Raw genomic sequence first — 16,301 nt, forward strand, 5'->3', positions numbered from 1 at the left:
GGTATGGAGACCTCTGCTGAGAATATCCTCTCTAACAATGAATAGCAGCAAGTTACCTATGGTTACAGAGCTGGTGTACGTCAGAGGTAAGACTTTCTGAATCCAAGGTCATCAGCCTGCTTTCTACTTTTATACTGCCTCTCAATGTTTTCCACATTCTTGTTAAACTCCATATGTACTTCAGTGAGGATTATAAAAAAAATTGTGAATTATTCAGAATGACATAGTAGCATTGGAGCCATACAGACCTAGGATTATGTCCTACCAGTGACACATAGAAGTCATGTGACCATGGATAATCTCATATATGTATTATTTCTGTTATTTTCTTCCTTTAAATCAGGGCAAAGTCTATTATAAGCAAGGGAGGGGAGGAATAGTTAAAAGAGACTGAAAATTTGTCAGGCACAAAAGAATAAGCTTTGTGGGAAACATTAAGAAAGATTAGACAAGAAAACCTTTCTTGTATGAAAAATATTAAGTCTACTTCTTATCATTCCTAAGTCACTTCCCAGTTAATAAATTAGATATTTAGTAAACGTAAATGTATTTTTCAAATATAGCTACACAGTGTGCCTTTAGTGAAACTTTGATGATTTAAACTTGAGATGAGAAAATAAATAACGAACATTACAAGATGATAGAACAAATAAGAGATGTTGTTGTAGTGGAAGGAGTACTTGATTCCTAAATCAAAGACCCAAATATTATCCCATCCTTTCTCTCAAGCAGCTCCATCACATTAAGCAAGTCACTAAAATTTTCGGGGCTTCAGTTTCTGAATGTTCAGAATGAGGGGGCTATAATAAAATTTCTCATATTTTCATAGATTTAGAGCTTAAAGAAATCTTAGAGGTCATCTTGCGCAGTCTTCTCATTTTACAGATTAGGAACTAGGGTCAAGAGAGTTTAAGTGATTTACTCAGTGTCACAGAGAGAGTAAGTAGCACAGTGAGGTCTTAAACCTATTGTTTCTGGCTTGAAAGACAATGTGTTTTTTTCCATGATTCTTCAAGTTCTAAAAATTATATGATTCTAAGAAATCTCAATTTTATTGAAATAATTTCATAATTGTGATAAGCTATCACTACAATGTCTTACTCCAAGTACTTGTAATTGAAAGCTACATTTTGAGGAAGGACCTGGAACAGTCACCCATGGTTCTCTGGATTTGGCCGCCAGGCCTCTATCACTTTCTCTCTCTATTCAAGTATCTATTTCTCTCATTGATTAGTTTCTTCTGGAACTTCCATTCTGAGAAAAGGCACAAACCAGACATCATTCATTCTAAGTTTTACCAATATGCCCCTATGTCACTTCTTCTTCATTCCAATATCATGCCTCTCCCTTTTCAGTTATCTTTTAGTATAGTAGCTTCCGTCATGAGAAAGCAAGTGCCTTCAGGGCAGAGTCTACATCATTATTGCTGTTGTTACTCTTGATGTTGCTGTTGTTATTATTATTGTTGTTATTAATTTGTATCCTTAGTACTTAGCACAGTTCCTGGCACATAGTAAGTACACAATAAATACTTGTTGATGTGATTGGGCACTAGAGATCATTTCAATAAACATTATCATTACCTGCACAGGGAAGACTGCGCAGTAATTCGGAACCTACAGAATCTGAAGTTTTTGTTTTTTCTTACTTGCCTTATATATTAATTTATTTCTTTCCAGAGGTAATTGGTTCTCTGTTTTAATTCTCGCCAGAAAGGATGAACTAGATAGTGAAGTGGAAGTTGCTAGAACTTTAAGATAAGGTGACTATGGTATCTGAGACTTCATCATGGCAAAGAATAGGGAGACTTGGTAGAGGCTCTTGTATCTTGTAGTTGTTTCAAAAGTTGAACTTAAAAGGTTCGGGGGAATAGAGTGTAGTAGCTTCTAAAAAATAAAATGTGTGCAACATTATCACAAATTATTTGTTGATGAAGAAATGTAGGGAGCTTTCCAATGAGCAAGGTCTTAAAGAACAAAAACAATATGTGTGAAAAGAAAGTCACATAGCCAATGTGACGTTAAAATTGTCACAAACATGCAAATAGAGTATTAGAAAGACCAAATCTATAATAAACTAAGGAGAAATTCAGGAAGGAAAGAAAGAAGGTAAACATAGAAAAAAAGAAAAAGAAAAGAAAAGAAAGGAGGAGAGGAGAGGGTAGGGGAGTAAAAGGAAGGAAGGGGAGAAGAGGGAGAAGAAGAGGAGGGGGAATGATGAGGGAAGGGGAAGAAGAGAAGGAAGAGGAGGGGAGAAGAGGAGAGGAGAGGAAATAAGAGAGTTGAACAGTGGAAGGGAAGAAAGAAGAGGGGAGAATAAGGGAAGAAAATGGATTTTGGCAAGTTGTCTGCCATAATTTCTTCATAGACATGGTTGAAGAATGTAGAATACTATCAACAAGATTGATATTCAAATCCAAAGATTCAAGCTCAAGAGAAGTCAGCAGTGACATAAAAGAGGGCTCTTTGCTGAGTTATATTCTTATCACTTTTTTAAAAAATCAGCAATTTGGTTGAAAACAGAAGGCTTCCTTTTTTTATTTGTCATGTTAAGCTAGGGAAGATGATGGAAATAGCAAATGACAGAAAACAAATTACAGAGAGATTTTGACAACCAAGGAATGATTATCATAAATTAAGAAAATAATAATTTAATGGAGATAAATGAAAAATCCAATATTTAGGTTCAAAAAATCAATACCTAAGTTCATAATGGGGGATATAAGACTTACCAACAATGCAATAGGGTCTGAGAAACATAATTCTATTGAATTACAAAGACTAGAATTAGTACCAATGTGATGTGTGGGGAATAGGGGGACTGAGGAGAGGGTGTTAGAGAAAGGTAGGTTTCTGTTCAATATGAGGAATAACTTCCTGTTAGAGCGTTATAAAAATAGCATGAGCTGCCTTGTGATGACTCATTCCTTAGCCCTCTAGGAGTGATTTGACAGCCACATAGATCAACAATGTTCAAAAAAATATTCTTGCATAGGGTAGGAATTTGGACTAGGTGACTTCCAAGGTCTCTAGCAGCTCTAAGAATATATGATTTCATGGTCCTTAAAAACCAATTAAATTGCTAAATATATTCAGAATAATAATTTTCTATACTTTCTATTCTCATTTTCTCTTCTTATATTAATATATCCCTTCTTTCATTGCTCATTCCTTTCTTCCCTCTAATTATGATCATTAAGATAGTATACATGAGAAGATATATAGATTAAACATTAAAGACTATCTCTCAGTTTTGCATCTCTATTCAGCTTCATATTTTACTCTTCAATTGCTTTATGAAGACAGGCTTCTTTATTTAATTAAACATTGCCAGGCTCAAGCTGCCAGTAATGATTTTAATGAGTGAAGGATAAAGCTGTACAATAAATGCTCTGTGTAAAAACTCCTAGTGAATATGGCTTTTAAAAAAATCTATAGCTGGTAAAACTCTTATCAAAAATATTGACTCTTGGACTAAACATGATTATTGTTTTACATACTTGGATTTTAGCTGAAATCTTGCCATTTATGTGTTATCTCTCTGTACCCTTTATAACAATATTACTAATGCATCTAGATAAGTATGCTTCCGAAGGTAACCGTACAACTATACATAGGATGAAAGGTTAGCATTTTTCAAAAGTTATTCTTAAGTAGTGATGAGAAACATAACCACCATTTTAAAAAGTCTACTTTAAAAATATGTAACCACCAAATTACTAATTATTAACCTTGTAAAATAACATTAAGTTTGATTATTAATCACTTCCTAAAGTCTTATTCTGATATTGTCATTGTATAGAGATGACCTTTTTTTTTCTCAAAGACTATGTTAGCAGTGTACAAGCTAGCTCTAGTGGATATTAACCAGCTGCAAAGACTTCTAATATAAACCTTACAACAGGCTGTGTAACTATGTTGTATGGTAACTAGCACAGGTAAACTGGAGGGTATTTATCTCCAGGAATTCGACCATGAGCTAGGGATCATTGTCAGGGTCATTGTCATCACCGTTGTTGTTGTTGATGCTATTGCCATAAAAACTTAGAGAAAAAAATAATGTAAGGCATGGAGGTGTTCACATTAGCATCAAGGGAGGGAATATTCACAATAATCATAAATATTTGACATTGAAACAATAGATTTGTGCATTAAAAAGTAATTCTTTTTATTAATCAAATTCCATGTGTGTTTCTTTTTTCATTTTGTTTTCCCTACCCCCATGCAAAAATCATCTCTATAATGCCCCTTTCTCCATAAATGGCTCTTTCTGGGGACTAACCAATGACTCATCACCATGAGGTTCCTTTCTTAGAGAAACATTTAATTTAAAAAATTTTATAATTTGCTTGTTGACACAATTAGAGAGATGGGAGTCATCTGATGGTGTAGTCATGTAGATTCAGCATTGATTGAATGGCCAACCCCAGAAAATAATCATGAATAGGTTGATGTAATTTTGGAGAAATGTCTCTACTGAAATGTCTCCAGGAATCTGTTGCATTCTTACTGTTAAACATTTTAATCAATGAAATAAATGAATTAGTGTCAAATTTGCTAGTGATGTAAAGCTGGGGGGGATAATAAATATATTCTAGAACAGGGTCATGATCCCAAAAGATGCAGAGGCAATAATTATGGGTCAAATCACTGAGCTTTTATGAAGGGGAAATCTAATAATGATAAATGTGCAGTATTAAACTTGGGTTTAAAAAAAAACTTCAAAATTTAGACACAACGAAGCATGGCTTCATTTGAAAACACTCTGTAGGTTTTGTCACAGATTGTAAACTCAGTTTAAACAAGGTAGACAAAATCTGTAATGATTTCCTAGGCTGTATTGGGAGATCCAGTGTCTAGGCCCAGGGAAGCCAGAGTACCACTGTGTTCTGTCCTCTTCACACCACATCCAGGGCATTGTGGTCTGATCTAAATACCATCATTTAAAAAGTAGTATTACAAAATAAATCATAGTAGAAGACTATCACCATATTGCTGGAGTATTTGAGGTTATGCCATGTAAGGATCAACTATAAGGAACTGAGGATGTTTAGCGTAGAGAAGAAAAGCTTTAGTACGGAGACATAATTTTTCTCTTTACATATTTGAAGAGATATGAAGTAAAAGAAGAAATATATTGTTTTTCTTTGTGCCAAAGGGCAGGCATCAGAGTCATAGGAAGAAGCTACAGAGAGGCAAGTTTTATTTCTCACAAGAAAAAGCATCCTACTGAAACAATTTTAGCAATCCAAAAATGCAAAGGGCTACCTTGGGAGGTAATGGGTTCCCACTGCTTAAGATTTCATCAAGCAAAAACTGGGTGACCACCTGTCAGCACAGCTGTAGAAAGTAACACAATTCAGATATTGGTTCAACTATATGACCTTTCCAACTCCAGGATTCATTTATAGAATCTGTAGTGTACTGTGTTGGGACATCAGATAGAATATCTGATCTGTTGAAGCCTATATTCCAATAGGGAAAGCATGAACCCACATTTTAACTTATATCAATTATTCCAAGTGGCAACCTGAGAATGTGAAGAATTAAATGGTAAGGAGGGAAAGGAAATAGTGGCATATTAGTCAAATCTTAATTATACTACAATTCTATCAGTCCTAGAATTTTAGTCTTTTCAGGCTTTTACAAAATTGCTTTCATTGTATTCTAATTAAATAGAAGTAGGACCTGATTCCCAAAGTGACAAGAGAAATGGCCTGGGTTCTAATCATTCAAACATCTTTGCCTGAATCTCAGGTCCCCAGTGATAACATTAAATTAATCAAGCTTTTGCTGGGTGGCTACTACTATATATGTTAGGCACTATACTAGATGTCCAGGATACAAAGACAAAAAACAAAAAACCAAAACAGTCCCTGCCCTCCAGAATTTTATATTCCATTAGGAAAAAACAACATATAAATGCATCAGCAGAGTGTATAGAACATTGTTTTAGGTACCTGTAATTTCATTGGTACATGAACTCTCAGATTAAGAAACTTCCTCTACGAATGTAGGTCAGCACTTTCTCTGCCAGATATTGTTGCTTACAGCACTGAGTTTTTTCCAGGGCAACGCATCCATCGTACATCAGAGGCAGGATGTGAACTCATCTTTATTGATTTAAGGCTAGCTCTTCATACACTTTGGGTTTTTTGTTTGTACATTTGTTTCTTTCTTGGTGGAAGAGGGACTAGCTTCAGAGGTGGTCAGGGGAGGTTTCGTGTTGGTAGTACCCTTTAAGCTGAGGTTTGAAGGAAGACAAGGATTGTTTGATAATATTTTATTTTTTTCCAATTATGTGTAAAGATTATTTTTAGCATTCATTAAAAAAGTTCTACATTTTTTCTCCCTCCCTCCCTCCTACCACTCCCTAAAATGGTTAGCAATTTAATATAGGTTATATATGTGTAATTATGCAAAACCTATTTCCATATTAGTCATGTTGTAAAAGAAGAAACAGATCAAAAGGGAAAAAAAACACAAAAAGCCCCCAAAACAGTGAAAATAGTATAGTTTAATCTTCATTCAGACTCCATCAGCTCTTTCTCTAGATGTGGTGAGCATTTTTGATCATGAGCCCTTTGTAACTCTCTTGGATCATTGTATTGCTAAGAAAAGCTAAGCCATTCATAATTTAATCATCACACAATGATTTTCTGCTCATTTAATTTTGCATCAGTTCATATAAGTCTTTCCAAGTTTTTCTGAAATCCACCTGCTCATCATTTCTTATAGAACAATAGTATTCCATTACATTCGTATACTACAATGTGTTTTGTCATTCTCCATTTGATAGGCATCCTCTCAATTTCCAATTTTTTGCCACAACCAAAAGAGCTGCTAGAAATATTTTTGTACATGCAAGTCCTTTTCCCTTCTGTATGATCTCTGGAGACAGGGATTCTAAAAGGTAGAAGTGAGATGGAGTAAATTTCAAGCATGGGGATGTGAGTTTTGCAAAAAACATGGAGACAGGCAATTAAATGGTTGTGTTGTGTCTGTGAAAAACAAATATTTATTAAATATCTCATATGTACATGATACTTTCCTAGCCCTCACTGGGTGAATATCAAGAAATATAGACAAAGGATAAGTCTGCCCCTAAGGAGCTTACAATCTGAACCAGATGTAAAAGTTAAATGAAGATGATGAGAACAATAATTATGATAATATCTTTCTACAACACTGTAAGGCCTACAAAATTTGTTCTTTGCAATAACCTTTTATTGTTGGTAGGAAAAGTATCATTATTTTCCTTTCATTAACAAGGACTCTGAAGTCCAGAAGAGTGAATTGAGTTAGCTAGGGTCACATAACTAGTTAAGTCCTAGAGCCAGGCGGTGATCCCAGGTCAGACACTGAGTTGAGTGCTCTTTTTCATATACAGTATAAGAGTTAATTAGCAGTTTAGAACAACACATTTAAAAACTGTCACAGGGTGATAGGCAATTAAGTACTAAGTGACGATATTTTCCAGGCAGAAGAAATATTATGAGCAAGCACACAGAAAGAAAAGTTGGGAGGATTATTGCAAATTGAAGTGTTCTTAGGAGTATTTAAAATAAAGGTAGGAATTGAAATGCTTTATTATTGGACAAATACATATATGCATACAAATACATATAGATGTGTGTATACACCAATACTTCAGAAGGATCTCTATTTATAATACCTATTATGGTTTACAAATAATTTACTTATATTATTCATTATTATTGTCTCCAAAACAGTGAGTCAGGGAGGTATGCCACAGTTATACTTTCCATTTTTTTTGGTGGAAAAACTAAGGGACACTAAGTCTAGCAATTTGTCTAAGGTTAAAAGATTCAGAGCTAGAAGGAAACACATTCTGATACACATTCTAATCTGGGCCAGCTATCCTTTTCATTTTAAATAATGCAAAACTGAGGGCCAGAAAAATTAAGTGACTTGCCTAGGATCACAGCATGCCTCCCACAGGGCTCTTCCTAGGGACAAAAGCTTAGCTTTCTCTCACCTAGATAACCAGTAGACCATTACCTATTAGGGCAACTCAAATAAACTCCTAAGCATTTGGATTGAATAGGCACATTTTCTCATATCTCCAGGAATATCTTAATTGATTTTAGTTAAAGGTAAAAGGAAAGGATAAGGAAAAAAAAAACCTCTCCTTTCTCATGCCACCTTGCCACCTTCCCTGTCCTTCTCACATACATACACACATACACATGGACATTAAATACATACATGCAGATGCATGTACACAGACACGTATACATACACATGTATACAAATATGTATACAATACATACATTAAGAGAGACGCATGTATATATAAACATTATACATAATGTTTGCACATATATTTGTGGGTGTGGCACATTTATATACATATATACAAACATGCATAAAGTTTGCATGTTTGTATATAGGTATATATATGTATATACATACAAAACTGAGAGAGAGAGGGAAAGAGAGAAAGAGGCAGACACAGAGAGAGAGAGAGAGAGAGAGAGAGAGGATCTAGCAGGTAGCATGGCATGTTAGATGTGGCTTACAGATAGGCAAGAATAGACATCTTCTGTCTCCTCCTCTTACCCTCTCCTCAGGGTGAAGGGATTCTGTGCTGGAATTATGCCTATTTGTTCCTTTCAATATTATTAGTTTAGTGTATTTAATTTTTAAGCTCAAGTAAATATCCTACTTGCTATTGATTTATCTGGAAAGGAGGGCCCCAAGCTTCATATCCAAGGCTTAATTCTCTTCTCATCTAATATCAGCTCCACAATGAGTAGACATAGCAAATAGGAAAGAAACTCATTTATACAAATCAAGTTCCCAAAAGGAAATTTCTCAAAGTCTCAAATACAGCAAGTTGTAAATAGGGACATGATGGAGATTTTGTTCTGTCCCTCTCATGTTGTCCACTGTCTTTCTCTCCCTTCAGAGACCTGAAGAGAGGTTGCTATCAGGAATTTTTGCCACATGTTTCTATTTGCTCTGATATTCCTGCACTGTACCATGCTGACTCTGCCTGCCATTTATTTAAACATCTCTTAACAGGTTACTTTTACTTAATATTTATCTAATGAGGCAAACACCTCACTGAGCAGGAAGAACTTGCCCTCTGTCAAATCAATCAAGTCAATTAGTCCTTATCAAGAGTCTCCTATGCCATTTCTCCAGCTCATTTTACAAATTAGGAAACTGAAGCAAACAAGGTTCAATGACTTCCCCAGGGTCAGACAGCTAGTAAGCATCTGAGGCCAGATTTGAACTCATGAAGATGAGTCTTCCAGACTCTAGACCCAGCACTCTGTCCACTGTACAACCTAGCTGCCTGATATAGTATACTATATATTTCAATACAATTGCACATTCGACAGATCATTCATTTATTGAGGACTTGGGGGAAGACATACACAAAAACCTCACAAAATGAGAAGGTCTGGAGGTGTTATGAAATGCACCTTTGGACAGAATACCCACAAAGTAAGTGAAGGAAAGGAATTCCAGGCAGAGGTGGTAACATAAGTTAAGTATGAAAAAAAAGGAATGTTTAGGATAGCATGTTCCAGAAATGACAAGTAATAATAAAAATAGTGATAATAATACTCTCTTTTATATTCAGAGTTGAAAATATATCATCTCATTTGAGATGATAAGAAATATGAAACCAGGAGAGACCTTACAGTTAGTTTAATACAGCTCCTTCATTTTACAAATGAGGAAACTGACTTCCAAAGATGTAACATTATTATTCCCAGGTTAAATAAAAATTATGTAAGAAAGAAAGGCACTCTTTGAAGAGTTAAATTAGTCTCTTCATTCTAAGTCTCCATTTTGTCAGAGACAGAGAGACAGAGAGACAGAGAGAGACAGAGACAGAAGCAGAGACAGAGAGACAGAGAAAGAGAGAGAAAAAATGTGGTCAAAGGCTTTATACAAGTCAAGTTAAACTGTCAACCTAACATTCCCAGTATCAACTAGTCTAGAAATCTGGTCAAAAAGGAAATTGAGATAAGTTGCCCAGAACCTGTCATTCTGTTTGAAGCCATGCTAATGGTTCTTATGATTTCCACCTTTCTTTCCTGTCTACTTACAAATCTTCAAATTTTGCAATATTGTAGAACATTAAATTTGAAATGGGTATTGCCTTATAATATTACAAAATTAGAGATGAGGATTGCCTATATAACTGAACTGCCTGACCATAGGTGACATGGGTTCTGTTAGAGGCTGATCAATCAGAATAAAAAGACCTGATAACCAGTGGAATGAACACAATATGCAGAGAAAGTTTCCCAGGGAACATTAGCCAAGAATAGATCTTGTGGGAATTGAAGTACCAGGTTCAAAATTCTGTTAAAAAAAATGTGTAACAACTTTGTGCTGTTTTCTGACTCTACAGTGGAATTCTGGATACTGAGTTGCGTGATAATTGAATTTGACATCCATTTTTTAAAATGTAATTTCTTAAAATAAGTAGATTCTCCCCCTCACAGCAGAAAAGCAGAAAACCCTCCATCTACTTTCATTTGGATTCCCTGAGGTTCCTAGGAATATAAAATTTAGATTTAGAGCATAAAGAAATCTTAGAGATTGTTGAGTCCTTTCTCATTTTACAAATGAGGAAACTAAGGTTCATGTAATTTGTCCGAGGTCTCATAGGTACTAAGAATCTGTGGCAAGAATGATCTTTTGTTTCAAATCATATTTCCAGATCTTATCTCTCTATACTCTATGTCTTTTGACATGGACATATTAGGACATGATTTTATTATTACTGATATTCTTCTTGCATGTTATCTTCCATAAAATATCAGGCATCTCCATTTTACTAAATGCTAAAATTGCTACTTTTATATTATATGGCTTAATAGTTTTATTTGACTACTTGTGTTGTTCTCTCTCCATATTCACTTTGTGTCTTTGTGTTCAGTTTCTCAAAATCTCTCTAAGAAAATATATTGGATTAGGTCCCCATTAAATGTATTCCATCTTTACCCAAGAGTCTATCATCCTCTTAAATTTTGTTCCAGCAAGATTTGAACCTACTTCTTCCTGATTGAATCCATTGAGGGAATAGGCTGCTTTTCAGCACATAGAAAGTGAATTGCAGGAGAAAGTGATCTCACTAGGACTTTCTTTCCTTCCCTAGCCTCAGGCGGGCATTAGAAAAGATACTCTTCTCCTCCTGCTTGAGGTCTCCTTTCCTTCACTGCATGTCTGAAAATTAGGATCAATATCTGGTTACACTTTATACAATTACTCTGGAAATGTACCCAGAGTCCCTGGAGGTATGCCTCTGTTTTGAAGCTTCTCTTTTCACTTTCAAGATGAATTTTTACATCCAACTTTAGAACTTCTTCTATTGTTCTTTTAAGCATTTGGGGTCAGCCAACTGTCTCACATAAGGCAATCTCTCACAACTTTTATCTGTGCTGCTTGCTCTGACAGAATCTGCCATTCTTTCATATAATACTGTTCTAACAGATATTTTTGATAGCTTTTTCCTTTGTGAGCTAATACTATCACAATAAAATGGAAGTCACCTTGCTAGAATGATGATTTAAGATTACTGAAAGCTCAAGGTTAGATGCAGGATGGGAAATACTGATCCACTTATTTAACTGTTTTCCCACAAATGTGGTGTGACTGCTACCCAATTTATCTCCCAGTAAGGCAATACTAAATCCTTGTATTTTTCTCATCTCATTAGGTTTGAATTCAGTAATCCTGCTTACCTTTTAACAGAGTAATTGTTATTTAAATCCCCTCACATTCTATTTCATGGCTAATGTGACACTGGTTTGAATTGACACTTATTTTTCTTTTTACTAAATAACTCTTCTGAAACCTTTTTCTTAGGGTGATACTTAATGTGATGGATCAACCACTGTAATCAAATCAACAAGTATGCATTGAACACCTACTGTTGGCAGGGTACTAGAAGCTTATTTAAAAAAAAGAAGTATGAGACAAACTTCTTACTTTCAAATTGTGCAATCTCAGGTTGTCACTCCATGGGGATTTGTTGCTGTTGCTTCTTTTTGTTGCAAAGTGCAGTTTTCCTCCATTAAAGTCCTGTTCCAATGCTTGTCATTGTATGGATGTGACCTTGAATTCCTAAAGCCTATGCCAGTGGAATACACACTCTAAGCCCATTTAAGCTATGTGGAATCAGAGCAAAATTTCTTACCATAAAAATCAAGATGATATGATGTCTAATTGTCTAATTCAGTTGTGCTACTAGATAGTTGAACAACATTGCAAAGGATTGTGGGTAGAATATACACTGCTACCCTGAAGGACTATGCGAACACTTGCTTTCTCTAGGCAGAACAATGCAAAACACTTTCTCAGTTTGTAACCATATACTACTAATAGATTATATTACTTGTTCTCAGAATAGTCCAATCACAATTATGACCTAGTAACAACTCTGCATCCTCTTTTTCATCTTTTATCTTTGTACTGATTGTTCTTTTTGTCTCACCAACCCAAAGTGAAAGAATATAAAAAGTTTTATGATAAACTCAATAAAGAGCTTATTTATGGCACCCCAAAACAGTGTTTCTTTTGTCTACCTTATAGCTCAAAGAAGTATTTATTCATTGACTAAATGAAAGAAAAGTGTATTGAATCAACACTTAAACATCTGCATACGCCTAAAGCATGGCCTAGTAATGGTGTCTGTTTCTAAGGATGAGCCTATCTTGGGTGTATTGGTAAATGTTTAATATCTATGTTATTGGGGGGATTACCCAAGACTTTTAAATTTCATTTTCATTGTTAACATTTTGTCAAGTGGAGGCAATCAACAAAATAATTTATCTGAAGTCTTTGCCAATTTCTAAGGTACAAATACTGACATTGATAATTCAACAATTTGCTCTCCTGAGCCAATTCAGGCAGGCTTTAACATACCCTGAGCCTAGTCAAATCAGACAGGCTCCTAACCTAAAAGTCTAGGAATTAGGTAATAAATTTTGTTTTCATTTTCTTTCATGGGGTCTGTTTACTAAGACTTACAGCAATTATGATCTATGTTGCTGGAGGAAGTATCCATGTGGATAAAGCCATAGATCTTTGAATTATTGAAGTAATATATCCTTGAGCTATATATTTTCCAATTCTACTAGAATTAGAGTTTATCACCTGTGATTCTAGTATGTCATGTGTATAAAGAATCTCACTTCCTACATTACTGATAAATTAAGAACATATCTTAGGAGCTGCCATTTTTCTCCCACTAAACATTCTCAAACTCTTCTTCATCCTCCATCCTTCCCTCCTGTCATCCAATTTCAAATGAAAAGATAAGCCTTTTCTTTGCTGATGTTCCCACTTTTGCTCTTTGAGAACCATCCCTCTTTTTTCCTGCAAGAGCTAGACTCCTTGATCATGTCTTCAGTCTTCCCTTACTAGCAAGCCTTACCACTATTTATACAAATTATGTATCTATCTATCTTACCCATAAAATACCATTCTCTTGACTATGCCATACCTCAAGATATATTTTATCTTATATATGTATATATATACATATATACATATATGTATATATATAACATATTTCTTATGATTCCTATGGGTCACATTTAGACAGTCATGTGGACATCACATATGATAAATGGGTTCACATCTATCTTACAACCGCATATCACTGGAATTTTCCTCTAACATTTATACTTAATGAAACAAAAATTCTCAGTTTTCTTCAAATTGTGCTATCTGATGATATTTGCATTCAATATACATTATACTGATTCCTCCTAATGCCCTAATTTGACCACTTTTGGACTTCAGTCATTTTCTGTGACATCTTCTTCAGAAGACATCCATCTTCTAGTCACTTTTTCCCTTATCTTTTCTCTTCTTTTCTTTCAGGTTATAAGATCTTGTCTACTTGCAGCTTCACTTCTTGCATCAGTACTTTCTGTCTCTATAGCCCCTGAGTGACTATTGTTTATGCCAAAATTTCTTACCATAAAAATCAAGATGATATGATTGGGCAACAAGAAAGTAGGCCACGAGTGTCAGTTAAGAAACTAGGAAGATAGAAACAACAAAGTTCAGATCAAATAGGGGATCAGAATCCAGAAAAAACAGAGTAGAACCAAGTAAATCTTGTTATTAAAGTTAAGCAACTAAATAGAGAAAATTTTCCTAATCTAAAACTTTTCATTGTTTTTAAAACTCAATACATTTTCATCCTTGTTTAGCTTTTCATATTGTTGACATTTCTTTTTTTTTTTTTACGTACTCCCTTTCTTCCTTTAGATTCACCACACTTTCTTAGGTTTCATCCCATATTACTAATAACAGTTTTCTATCTTTTTCCCCCTGGTTTCTCATGTTCGTTGTCATCTCTTATAGTGAATGTTTTTCAAAGATTTCTTCCTTGGCCCTTTCGTCTTCTCTCTATAGTATGATTTTATACTTAGCCTCAACTAGCAACTCTATACAGATGACTTGCAAATCTGATGGATTAGTCCTAATCTGTTTCCTGATCTCCAGCCCAGTATATTTAACTGCCTATAGGACAAATTCACCCTCACTTCAAACTTAGCATGTCTCTTTTCCCCTAAATTTGCAAACTCTCTTGATTCTGTCAGTGGCACCACTATACAACAAGACCTTTCTATCTGAACTCCTGCAGTTATCATTCAATCTTCTTTCTTCCTTTTCTCATATTCAAGCTGCCATTATCCTATTACAATAAAATGTCTCCACTGTTTAGACCTCCATATATCCATTCCCATCATACTATTAAACATTCTCATTACAGTCTAGTTTATTGCATCATCTTTTGTTGGGCTTTCCTAACTGTACTCCCTTTTTCTCTCAATTCCATTCTTCATATGGTTGTCAGAATAATATTTCTTATTCATAGTCATGTCACTGTCTGACTCAAGTAACTTTGGTGGCTTCTTATCACCTGCTTGCCAAGTAAAATTCACATATCTTTGCTTGGGATTAAGGGCTATGCATAATTGGATAACACTGTACCTATTCAGATTAATCACATACTGCTTTCTTCCATGTACTCTGTGTTACAGTCAATCAGGATTATTTTCCATCCCCCAAATATGTCCTATCCTTTCCTCTTTCCATATATCTACTGTTCTCTATTCCCAGAACATCTTCAATTCCCATCATCATCTTCTGAATTCCTCCCTAGCTTTTAAAACCCAGCACAAAAAAATATTACCCTTCATGAAACATTTTCCCCCGATTCATATTATTGGCAATGGTAGTCTTACTTGGACCTCATAAGGCATATTTTTCTACGACTCTGTTCAGCATTTATATATGTATACACACACATACACACACACACACACACACACACACACATACTCTAGTTACCTGTGTCCACATCTTGTAAATTCTCTGTATAATCTCCACAAAGTCAAGGACTGTACATTAAACTCTGTCTCACCAGGTACTTATTACAGTATTCTACACATATACATTAATATTTTTTGTTGAAAAAGTGAGTCCTAGATTCATTAATTCAACAAACATATGTGAAAAACTTTGGGATGTACAGAAATTGGTAAGTCAGAATTACTATGGTCAAGAGGATCAATGTACAAACCTGTTTTACTTACCAGGTGTGTTCTTAGTCCTAGAATTTTTAAATGGTTCTAGTTGACATAAGGACCAATCACTGTATGGCTAGTCTGGGCTCTCCAGATAAAGGCTAGAATAATTATCTTCCTTAAGCATAGGTCTGGCCATATCACCCATCTGCCTCCTATTCAATAAACTCCACTAGTTCCCTAATGCATCAAATAGAAATTCCTCTGTTTTGCTTTTAAATCTATTGTTTACATGTGTTCTCCACCATTAGATTGTGATCTCCTTGAGGACAAGAATTAATTTTTATGTTGCTTTGTATCCCCAACACTTACCACAGTGCCTAGCATATAATAATCACTTAATAAATGCTTATTGATTTACTGACTGAAGTGCTAGTATGGGAGATGTGATAGTTTTCCCTAAGTTTGAATGTCCTTCAGCAATGTTGAGATTATTGGTCAAGCAAGGCCCACAATGGCTTTTAAATACCTGATAAGTTATAATCATAATATTCCTCTATATTCTAGTCCTCTATTTTTTTAACATTTACTATTTGATCTGCAAATCAGTTTGCCAACATCGTTCAACTTTGCTAATGCAGCTTAAATTCTGAGAATGTGTGATTTGCATAGGGGAACAGAGAGGAAACACATCTATGCAAAAGGAGTGTACATAAGTCTAAGTCATTTTCAAGCTCTATCAATTCCCAATAAATCCCTATGTGAA

The sequence above is a fragment of the Vombatus ursinus genome, unplaced genomic scaffold (assembly GCF_900497805.2).
Source record: "Vombatus ursinus unplaced genomic scaffold, bare-nosed wombat genome assembly UNPS02014818.1, whole genome shotgun sequence".
NCBI lineage: Eukaryota > Metazoa > Chordata > Mammalia > Diprotodontia > Vombatidae > Vombatus > Vombatus ursinus.